The sequence below is a fragment of the Glycine soja genome, chromosome 16 (genome assembly GCF_004193775.1).
Source record: "Glycine soja cultivar W05 chromosome 16, ASM419377v2, whole genome shotgun sequence".
NCBI classification, from domain to species: Eukaryota; Viridiplantae; Streptophyta; class Magnoliopsida; order Fabales; family Fabaceae; genus Glycine; species Glycine soja.
Window position 1 is genome coordinate 4,614,936 of NC_041017.1, and position 6,238 is coordinate 4,621,173.

The 6,238-nt window shown below is 31.6% G+C and overlaps 1 long non-coding RNA gene across 1 annotated transcript; it reads left to right on the forward strand.

Annotated features, from left to right (window-relative positions):
• Positions 1-537: 537 nt before the first annotated feature.
• On the forward strand, positions 538-2,025 carry LOC114390237. Its single transcript, XR_003661856.1, has 2 exons — positions 538-1,408; positions 1,561-2,025. It is a non-coding gene; the product is annotated as an uncharacterized LOC114390237 (long non-coding RNA).
• Positions 2,026-6,238: the final 4,213 nt, after the last annotated feature.

Genomic DNA, 6,238 nt, shown 5'->3' on the forward strand with positions numbered 1-6,238 from the left:
ATCCTTGGTTCTAACCATGACCAATACACATCTTCAACGTAACGACCATGATTTTCTTGATTAATTAAATAAAGTAAAAGTTCTAACTCTTTTGTTATATTTAATTAGCTTATTTAATAGTCACAATTACATGATTATTTCTTATCCTCCATAAAAGACATGATCGATACCCACACAAATGGATTTGTTGCATATCTACTGAGATCTATGTGTTAGTTGAGTGAAGAACCCACACAAATTATATTGGACTAAATTTAACTCAATATCACTTTAAATTTATTTTGAATTATTTTAATACAAAACGATGTTATATTAAGAGTATTTTTGGAAAAATATTTTAAGAATTTTAATTAAAATTATGATTAACAAGTGTTCTAAAAATATTGGTTAAGAAATATTTCCTACTTACAATTAATTACTAAAAAATGTACTAAATTCATTATTTTTATTTTTTTAACATAATAAATCCTTTTATTTCTATAGATAATTTCTATTTTTTTTTTGTTTAACCAATGTGATTAACATTAGTCGTAATTACAAAATGTGTTAACCCAATCTAGTCGTAAGTTGATTAGGTTGGAAATGAGTCATGGTAAGTCATGTTCAAATTCTGTACTCATACAATCTATCGCTTGCAATTAAATAAGAAAAAATGTCATCCCTCACAAATACTTACTATTACTTCCTGTCCCTAGTAGGTTGTGTCCATTACAACAATAAACTTACAATAATTGTTGTGCGTCTATTCTAGTAAGATCTCCTAGGTAATCTAGTTACATTGTTAGGTGCCTCATGTATAATTTAGACTTTTGAATATACCTATGATGCTTACTCTAAACTATGATTGTTGTTTAATGTGTGTCTGTGTGCCAGTAGTAGATTTTATTAACATCCAAAGTTGTGATTTTATTGGCTTTTGATTTTTTTTAATATAGATTGTGTGGAACAATTAAAAACTCTAATTGAAACACTTATACTACAAGCCCTGGAGAGCTTGGCACAACGATGCTAACTTGGTAGTGGCGAGCAAACTGGACTGCTCTCTCAGTCACATCAGAGTTTGTAGGAACTTCAATGAAAATAGGTTTGTTGGCATGCACGTTGCCTTGGTTAATCATGAAGGGTAGTTTTAGAAATCTTGGGGTTCTCAATGTTCTTGAAAGTACACAACAACTTCATCTGCTGCAATAACCTTTCCTCCCACAATTCCAATAAAGCTTTGACCTGAAATTGAAGAAAAGGAATTTCTAAAAGAACATTGAAGGTCAAGATTGGATGATGGATAACGATGAAGAAGCAACACAAAGGTGGTTGTTATCTATGTAGGTTCCAGTGAGGGAAATCAAAGTGAAGGGTCCATAAACAATGAAAGAAGCTTGGTATGAGAGAGTGGGCAAGAGTGGTGTTAGTACGAATCATTTCTACCCTTCACTTTCATTTCCTTCACTGGCACCCACATAAATAATAACCTTTGTGTTGTTTCTTCATCATTATCATTATCATTATCATTATCATCATCCAATCGTAGTTCTCTTGGAATTTCCTGTTCTTTAATTTCAGGTCAAAGCTTTATTAAGATTATCGGAGGGAAGGTTATTGCAGCTGATGAGATTGTTGTGGTAACTACTACTTCCAAAGGGAATCACCTTACTACCATTTTCGGTTATGGGAAGAAGCAAGAAGGCATGGCAACTGAATGAAGCCTCAAATGGAAAATGAAAGTGACAGGAAGAGTGATTGGAAGCTGCAATACACAAGACCCTTTGCTAGTAAGTTATCACGTTTGACTCAAAGAGGAGATGAGGCACCAACAATAAAAGGAAATCACCCAAGAGAGAAAGGGGGGACAATTTTCTTCCTGCAACTAAGGGGAAAGTTTCTTCTGATTTCTGTAAAATGGGGAAAGGGAATTGGGAGGAGAAAAACTTCTTGTAATTTTCTGTGTTTAAAGAAGAACTTCGATTGTATTTGGACACTGAACTCTTAATAGAAGAAAAACTTCGAATTGGTAATCCTTTTTAATTACCTATGGTTTTTTGTATTGCACAATTATTGTATGAAGAATGTCCCCTACTGCATATTCGTTTGATGTTCCATGAATGGCACTACACTGTTAGATTGTTGTGGTTGATCATGTTTGTGTGTTGAAACCTTTTGTTTTATTCTTGTTGCCCTCTAGATGTATGATGGAATGATTCGACCACTACCTTCATATCTTTATGTGTTAATTTATCTGTTAGTATTCATTCATATAAATGCACTGAGTTAGTTATCCCTTTCCCTTTTGTGCTTTCGCAGTACATAAATCAAATGTGACTTGGTTTGTATAATTTTGATGCCTGAGATGGTATTGGTCTCACTGTTTTGAATGATAAATGCATTTGATTATACTCCTGTGTTTTTATTTTTACTTGACTAGTCAATGCAATGACAGAAAAACTGATATTCGTTCATGAATTCAAAGCTAGTTTACACATGTTTGACAGTATGTTGTTTTGAAGAGTGTATATATTAGTACGCAAGAGAAAAATGTTAAGGAGTACACTTTCAAACACACTCCTTTAGACACACACCTACTAATTGGTTCACCTCACCTCATTTTTTACCACTTTAACTTGTTTACCGATACTCAGGTTTAATAAATTTATATTTTTTAAGACCCAAATTGTTATCTTCAACTCTAGGCGCATTGCCCCTTTAATTTTCATATCTGGAAAACTCTCACAGGTGCAGCAACAAGCTTTGCACTATAGGGTCCAAATTCATTTGCAACTCTGTCATTGTTCAATCAAATCACTTAACGAATTGGAACAAATATAAAAGAATTAAATCAAGAGCAAGGACATGGGGCCATTGATCCATTGAATGAAGCAACGACAGCATGTAATGTGAGGCGTGGTTTGCGTGTGAAGAAGAAAACATGGAGGCTGATGGCAGGAGAGGAAAATGAGGGATATAACTAGGCAGTGAGTGGAACGAAGGGATTGGTGAGGATTTTGGGATCTCCTTAAATTCTCTATCCTGTATTTCTTCTCTGGCAAAACTTGTTATCGTTTGAATTATTTCTTGTTGGCATTTCAGATTTAACTATATTATTCAATTTGTTATACGTTCTATGCATATTACTTGTATTGAATTGCAGAACCATATCAGTCGGAGACACCTTTATTTGGTTTTCCGAAATTTCTAGTAAAAACTTGAGGATACAAAACGAGAAAATAAATAAGTTTAAAAAAAATAGAGAAATCAACCTAAATCAATTAAAAAAAAAAGCTATAACAAAGAGGAAGTATGCAGCTTTGATTTTGGATGAACCCAATGGTTTGCTCTACGAGGATGATGGTTTGCATCTTAAAATTGATAAATAAATAAATATATATATATATATATATATATATATATATATATATATAAAGCTACTGAAATTGGAGAACCGATAGACAAGTAGTGGTTTTAAAAAATGAGGTGAGTTGGACCAATTGGGAAGAGTGTGGCCCAATGACAAACAGTAGCATATATAGACTGTCGTTCTGTCACAGCAAGGTCGTGCTTTTCTTGTTCAGCATGATCTCTAAATGAATTTGTGCTTTTCATATATAGTTTTATTCTTTCACTTCATATATGAAAAATTCAATTTTTAGAAGTACCCACTTGTAGATTGAGTTTGAGCCCTAGATTGCCTATGGAATCACAACGATAATGCAAAAAAATCACTATAAACAAAACTATATATCAGTTTTAATAAATTCTTAAGTATATAAGCATAAAAAAACATTAAGTATATATATTTTATTTGATAAAAATATATTAATTCATTTAATAAAAAAATTATAAAAATGTTGAATTAAAAATGTCCATATTTTTATTCAGTACAACTTTTTCAATGATTTTTTCCCTATGTTATTTAAAGAAAAATAAAAAAATATCATATTAACAAAATTTTAAGAATACTAATTAAAGATAATTACTATAAAAAAGAAAACTAATTAAGGAAAATGAAATATATTCTATTTATCATTTTTATTTTTTATTTTAAAAATCAATTAATAAATTTTCATTTTTAAGGAGTGTTTGTTTCACGAAATCTTGTAGTATTTCTAGGAATGTTATTTCCAAAAATATTATATGAAAATGACATTCATGGGTATTTCAAGAAAAATAATTTTATTTAACTATTAAAATTGGTTGAGAATCTTTTTATATTTCCAGGAATATTTAAAGAATATGTTTGGTTCACGATATGTTTTCATAAAAATATGTTATATTACTAAAATCTAAAATGTCATTTTATATATTAAAGAACTTATTATATACAACTTGAACTATCGGCTCTGATACCAATTGTTGGTCAGATTCGAGGGGTACATCTGTGGACCATGAGTCACCACATAAGGAGACCTGACACCACACTTTAACCCAAAACCTTAAGGCTCAGGTTTATGGGTCTTCTCCTCACTTATATGGTATGGTGCTCAACCTCTTCACTTCTACTCGATGTGGGACTTCACCTCACACATGTAACCCAACACTTACACGAAAAGATATGATGAGACTAGACACTTGTAGTTTGCAAATAACAATAAAGAATCTTACAATTTTTTCTAATAAATTCCTTAACTACATCTTACTATTAAAAAAACGTAACACCAAAATATTTTCTTCACTCTTGTAAAGAACTAGCAACACAAAAGACTTGTACAACAAAATTTTAATAGGATAGGAAACATACCGAGAAGACTTATAGGAAAAGATGCAAGATGAAATTTGTATTAATTAAAAACAATCTAAAATAAGAGTTCTAGATAATGAAATAATAAGTATTGGTATTGAGGGTGTAATAGAAATTTTACATGATTAATATGATTCTCACCACATAAAAATCCATATTTTCATTCATGAGAATCATTTCAATATAAAATCAAGTTAAACATGAACTTCTCATTTTCCCGTGAATAAAAGATACCCCAAGAATATTTTTAAATTATCTTCAAGCAAACATGTAAATATATATTCTCATCTCCACATTTTGGAGAATCTCACAAAAAGTCCGTGAAACAAATGTTCCTAAATAATTTTTTCTTGCTTTTATTCTTTAACTAATTAACACCATAGGAATATCATTTGATAATAATACTATATGTCAAGTAGCAAATAAATAAAAAAAATAACTGGAGATATTGAATTTGAGTCCCAACTCTAAAATTATGTTAAAAAAATATTTGGACGAGTTTAACCGCTCATAGTTGTCATTCCAGACTTAAACACAATTGTCTCTAGTAAAAAAAAAACTTGTCTTCTAGACAAAATAAAAAATGAAAAAAGAATACCATTTGATAAGAAAGCATGCCAAATAAATTAAATACTACTAAATAAAAAAATAAAAACAAGAATTGATTGTGTTGTGGACCTTGTGGCTTGTGGTGGTGGCGGTAAAACTAAGGCAAATTGACCAAAACATGTTCCTTTTAGAAACTTATTCTCAAAAGAGGTCTGTTTCAAAACTTTTTCTAGAGGGGGTCAGTTTTTGGAGGGATTTCGCTAGTGGAGTTAGCGAGTGTCCGGCGAGTTGGACACGTGGCAGCAGCTAGGGGAACTCGCCAGTGGAGATGGCGAGATAGGGTCCACGTGGCGGGTTCCGCCATTCATAATGGCGAAATGCTTTTTTTACGGAATTTTTTTAAACTTGAAACGGGTATAACTTTTGATAAGAATGTCCATTTGAGGCATAATATGTCGAAATACTCGAAATCGAATAAGGAATTTGCCAGAAGGGGATTTGGTCAACTCATTTTTCCAAAAAAAACGCCTCTAAGTAATTCAAAAGTAGGATTTAAGATTAAAAAAATGGGTGGTTGAATCTTAAATCCATTTTTTGGAAAAATGAGTTGACCAAATCCCCTTCTGGCAAATTCCTCATTCAATTTCGAACATTTTGACATATTATGGGTCTCAAACGAACATTCTTATAAAAAATTATACCAGTTTTAAGTTAAAAAAAATTTCCGTAAAAAAAATATTTCGCCATTACGAATGGCGGACCGTGTCTCACCATCTCCACCCCCCAACTGCTGTTGCGGCCACGTGTCCAACTCGCCAATTCTACCAGCAAACTCCCTCCAAAAACTTACCCCTTCAGATAAAGTTTTCTTTTTTAAAATAAATTTTTTAAAAAAATCCGCTTTGGTCAACTTGAATAAAACTAAACCGATATTCGGTAAAGATGCGGCAGAGATACCCA